Source organism: Bombus affinis, unplaced genomic scaffold (assembly GCF_024516045.1).
Source record: "Bombus affinis isolate iyBomAffi1 unplaced genomic scaffold, iyBomAffi1.2 ctg00000908.1, whole genome shotgun sequence".
Taxonomy (NCBI): domain Eukaryota; kingdom Metazoa; phylum Arthropoda; class Insecta; order Hymenoptera; family Apidae; genus Bombus; species Bombus affinis.
The window spans coordinates 1-5968 of NW_026109433.1; the positions used below are offsets into that span (position 1 = coordinate 1).

The 5968-nt window shown below is 36.1% G+C and overlaps 1 long non-coding RNA gene across 1 annotated transcript; it reads left to right on the forward strand.

The window, feature by feature from the left end:
* Window positions 1-4449: 4449 nt before the first annotated feature.
* On the forward strand, window positions 4450-5377 carry LOC126928404 (uncharacterized). Its single transcript, XR_007716621.1, has 2 exons — window positions 4450-4871; window positions 4981-5377. It is a non-coding gene; the product is annotated as an uncharacterized LOC126928404 (long non-coding RNA).
* Window positions 5378-5968: the final 591 nt, after the last annotated feature.

The following is a 5968-nucleotide window of genomic DNA, read 5'->3' on the forward strand; positions in this document are numbered from 1 at the left end:
GAATTACGCGAGATAATGTAAATATAAATTACATTACAAGGAAACAATACGGCTAGGTAATTTGAAACATTCTGGCTAAAATTGCATTCTTTCAAAGTTAGGACGTACAGTATTTACAAAGCAGATTAAGTATCAAATGGGGTACTTAAGAAAATTCATGTTATCATTCTTTAGTAAACATTTTCAGGTTATAGCCTTCTGCAAAAGCTGCTTTTCGTTACGTTAACGTATTCATATTAATATTAATCATATTGTTCTTATCTCCTAGGGGCATAACAATCCATTTTTATATTGTGTTAAAGCTAAATTTCTATTATATTTTCGCAAAATTTTCTTTCGTTTTATAGAGAAATGATAGATACACAGCATTTTTTGTTTTATGTTATTTTATATTAAATTGGAGAAAGGTGGATCGCACATAATTGAATAAAATAATATAATGCAAAAAATATCGTACATCTATCATTTCTTTATAAACCGAAAGAAACTTTTGGAACAACCTAATATTTCTCTCCAACGACACTTCTACGATGTTAAAATATTTGATAAAAATATTTGATAAAAATATTAAGAAATTCTAATATTGATTTAAACGTATCGATTTATTTACTTTTCGCTGCCAGAAATTGTTAATTATGATTTCCACTTGAAAGCGTATTTCATATTATGAGGATAAATGATCAAATTCATCTCTAATATACACGTTAGAGAGTCATTTATAGCTGCAATCCTGTTTACCGCTCATATTCCTGGAACTCGATAATTCACTAGGCGATTGCTTTAACCGTGCAGAATACATCCATAAATAATTAATCGCCATTAATATTCCATCGACTTTTGAAAATCCCTGATGTGATCTATTTCACGTGATGAGAATACGTGTAAAGTGAGGTTATTGCTTGATTATCTTTAGTCGAATAAATCGAGTGATTCAAATTATAATGCGGAAGAAAGTCAAAACTATGTATATTATTTTTTTCAATTTTTATGTATCATTTGACGGAAGGAAAATTTCGTAAGTAAGGTTCACCTTCTTTAATGTCAATGATTTTGACATATGTTATTAAGCTCCAAATTCTAAGCAATCTTCTATATATATATATATATATATATGTAGTATCTTAATGGGTCTTAGAGGAAAGGACAAGTAATGATGTTTTGATTTAATAAATAATGTTCGAAGCAACGAAATGATTACGATGCTGTCGTACGTCTTATTCTCATAGACGGCTTCCGACTTCCCGATTCACACTCTTCCGCTTCTACACTCGCTCGCTCTCGCTTCTCAAGTCACACTCTGCACACCTTTTGCATCCGTCTTCTCCGGCTTCTCAACTAACACTGCCTTTAGCGTCTCTTTGTCTTTTCCCGTCCTATCGGACACGTGTCCCGAAACGCCCGTGGCCAGAGTCACGCAGGCCCTTTCCACGAAACTATCCACTTAAAAAGAACCGACGACACATTGATGTACCCGACGATGCCGCGGCTCTCGCGGCATTGTTTATGGTTCGGCAGATATCTTAGGCCTTTTGTCCACGATACTACATATATAACATACGTATAATAGCCAAAGTTCAACTGCCAAGTATACGCAAAGCTTTTATTTTCAATTTATGCGACACCACTATGTTTCATGAATTTATTTGCTAACGGTATTGAAACAAATAACAAGCAGAGGACGAACTATCCGTGAACTGTTTTGCCAACGAGTACGCTTCCAATATTTTCTGTTTGAGAAAACACACTTGTTGCTGTTGCAACTCCAAATATTTTTACAGCCGACGTTTTTGCCATGAATCATCGGCTAACATATAAAATAGAGAAAAGCCATAGTTGATTGTAATGGAAATTTAGAAAACCTGAAACTCGATATAGAAGGGAAAAATAAAGGAAAGGAAGGGAGAGATAATTGGAAGCTTGGGGCCAGGTTTAATTCACTGAAACCGGGCTGCTTGTGTCATCACGAAACAGAATTGCCAGTACGTCATTTCTGTGCTCCCGTCCTCGTAAAAACGGTTTCACTCGTTAAGAAAAAACGAATAGGCGGTGAAGAGAGAAAAAAGCAGACAGAGAGCGCTTTTAAAAAGCTGACGAAGCGTGCGTTGCCACAACGAGACACACGGTGCTATTTGTCGTTTTAAATTGCGCCGCAACTTGTTTTTCAGATCTTTGCTAGAGACACGTGAAAACACGTTGGAAGTATATTTCTTGTTTTTGTGGAATTTAGCTGGAAAATAAAAAATAACGTAAAACATGTACTTACGACTTACAGAGTAATTGAATGTATACACTATAATAACCAGCGATTTAAGGCTTTAAAAGATCGAAAAAAAAGAAAAGAAAAGAAGAAAGATAATATGTTGTGGCAGTCTAACTCGATCTAAGGAAATAGAGAGGGAGGGGGTTGGGGGGGGGGGCAAAGCTTGTTAATCTGGAAAGAATACAAGCATCAATTTCAAGCACTTATAGAGAATCAAGCGGGCTTGTTAAGGTCGTAAGTTGGACAATTATCCCGTGTTAGGTTCAATCAGCTTAGTCCTACACAAAATTGATCGAATCATGTGAAAACAAATGTATTCTGATTTTTGTCGCAGATATTTCTGGTCTACGCACTCCAGTGCCCACAAAGCAGTTATTGAAACAGCTGATTTTCGCCTATTCTAGAGCGACAACATCCCCTGATCTTTTACAACCATGAAGGACCTGTACTCGAAAATACTTGCAATTCTCATCTGCTTGCAGGTTATTTTCGTCACTTTCTTCCCGTCAGGGGCTGGTAAGTTGATACTGATTAATTATACCATCGAAATTCTATATAATGGCTACAAAAAATATTTGCATCATTACCCTCATTTCCTAACGAAGCGCGTTTTTTTACCAAGTTTTATATTTCATTTCATAGTATCAAATCTCTGTAGTTACACGAAAGTATTAAATGATAGGAAACTTGATATACACGAATTTAATTAATTAATAAGTTAGTCGATATACAGCCATTATTATTTCATGTGAAATATTACAACGTCAAAAACTTAACGTTCTTGTACGTACAGTATTAATCACAAATTGTAAGAATGTTTACTGATAAGCAAAATAGATAATATGGAAAACGCAGACCTATGGAAAGAGAATTCCTGACATTAGACAGGAATACGCGATTGCACGAAATATTTTATGGTATGTCTGACATGGAGAATATATGCGGCGAAGTACGAAAAATTCATCCTGAGATATGTATACGACCTACGCGGTACGGGACGTGTTATAAATGGTTTTCGCCACTCAGCCGTATTTGAATTTGTGAACACGATCGAACAAATGACGCGACAATTATTAATTGCCGTCTCTGCCTTAGTAACGATTCGCGTTGGAACGAGGTCGAATCGTTCCGATTCCACGCGCGATTAACAAATAATTACAGTGGACATCAATTACTTGGATGACCTTCGTCATTTCAGCTTAAAACGATTAATTTGATCAAACCAACCAATTATTTCAATTAATACAATCTGCACTTTAAATTCGCACGTCTTGTGTATACACACCGGGCCAGAGAAAAGTTTTCATTCGTTCGAGTAGAACCTTCGTAGTCCTTGAGGACGCGTGTCGCTTCTCGTGCACCTAAAGTTTCGCTCAAATTAACCGATTTATTTGAATTCGAGCGAGTGAAAACCTCTTTGTCACCGTGAGTTTGTTACTTAATTGATACTCTTAGATGCCCTTTGCTTTCAATCTCTTACATCCATTCTTAATTAGTCAAGTCGTTTGACTTTTGACAAGTATTTTGAAACCATTTTACTAACACGAACCTACTTTTTTACTTGAGATTATCCGCTATTTTTATTCAAATGTATATGTACGTATATACACTTTTGAATTTTAAACGAACCTTCTATTATACCTATATCCTTTAAGTGCCGTTTTAAGTTTCAAGAGACTTTAACTCGGATAGCTCGACTTGGAGTTCTAACGTATACTGTAAAGCACACTTGCGAAGTAAAACAGCAAACACGATATAAAAACTTTTTGCCCATGTAAGAAATCGAATAACCTATTTCAACGGTGCTTTAATCTCATCGATGAAGCATCGATGCAACGAAGGAGCATCGTGATAGCCGCAATGCGGATCCGTTGAACAAAAATTTCCTGGTACGGTCGTTTTCGTAATGTTATTAACCGTTTTAGTGTCGGATGTTTCAAGACTCCGTATCGGTTTGTGCTGTGCAGCGCGATAGCGCTTCGTTTATTTATTTGCGAGTAGTACCGATCGACGCGATCGCGCTGCCCTTTTTCATCCTGTTTTTTCATCGAAATATACCGTTCGACGTGCTCGCGCTTCATTTCATCGGTTATACTGGAAGCGTTACAACAAACACTCAAAAGTTTGCGAAATATTTATGCTCTGCGTTTCGTTTGTGTGATAACATTCTATAATGCAGGATTTGGTTTTCCGATTCAAGAGGTAATTTTTTATATTGGTTTTTTTTTTTATTTGGTTTATGATTATTTGAAAAACGAGTAATTACGAGAGGAAACTCTGATATGACTCGCGACGAGCACGCTTGAGCGCGTTGCGAATTAATGATCGTGACCATACATCGTGGCACAATTTACCACGGTACGCGAATAGAGTGATCACGCTGCGTGGCGTTAAAACGGTTAGCGTAACTGCGCGTACGATTGTCGAGTGACAAAGATATTGACGCTGGTAATCGTTTTCAGTGCATTTAGGAGGAAACTGTACTGATTTCGAAGGACGATCTGTCTTACATGGACAGATGTATGTGCCGGGACCTTGGATTTGCATACACTGCATATGTTACAATTCGAAGTCAACATCTTGCGGGCGTCTCCGCTGTTCAATTCCTGCGGTAAGTATATGCTCATTCTAAGAGCAACCAGCTTAACACAACCATGAGAAACTAAAGTACACCGTTAACGCTTGCATGCTGGTCGTTAAAACACATGCTGCGCGAATAGGGTACACAGCGATTCATTTAACTCGCCTTGAATTAGTTTTAGAAAGACAAACATGGACAGGGATAATTTTTGTCACGAGTCGTTTAATTTATTCGTTCATTAGAACGAATTAATTTACACCTGCTGAGATCGCGATTGATGCGACAAATTCGAAATCTTGTTCCATATAAATATTTTTAAACAAGCACGTCGTAAGCTTTGTATATTTTTTAATCGCAACGAAACTGTTCAGAGAAATGCTGAAATTATTAATTATAAAAGGAGATTTCTACGCATCGTTGTAAAAGTGTCAGGGAAAATATTCGTGAAACAGTTACGTTGTTACAAGTTCTACAAGAAGAAATATCGAAAATCACGTTCCACTTATTCAGTTGCACGTGTAAAAGGTATCTTGCGTTCGCGCAAAAAATCTCTGAAGGATACATGCTTTATAATAATTGGAGTGTCGAAGTTGTTACACGGATCGGCGTACACGTACCTTTTAATGAAACTAGGTTACTCATTCGTTATTCGTTCCTAATTTTCAGCTTCACGATTTTTACGCAATAAAATTTTATACACCTGTTCGGTTTATAAATGATTCAATTCAAATTTAACAGAATTAAAGTTGAAATAATCATTTGTACTTCATTAAAAGGTTCTTTCAGCATCTCGTTTCAATATTTTTATTGGTAATATTTTGTTGATCGTTATATTTAAATGGAGTTTTTCAAAGGAGAGACATTTTAAGGTAGGAAATGGACATACATTTATAATAAGAATTCAGAAGAAAGAATATTTCATACAGAAAGAAATATTCCGTATGTATAAATAACTACGCTATGAATTTTATATGTATCGGATATTCCTTCTGGTTAATGTATCTGATGTTTTTTCACGCGAGATAGCGTATATTTGCATCTATATGTCTCTTCGTTTCTCAGTAGTAAAACTTAGCATTCATGCGGCTGATAAGTAGTTACGCACTGACAACGAGAAACATAAAATG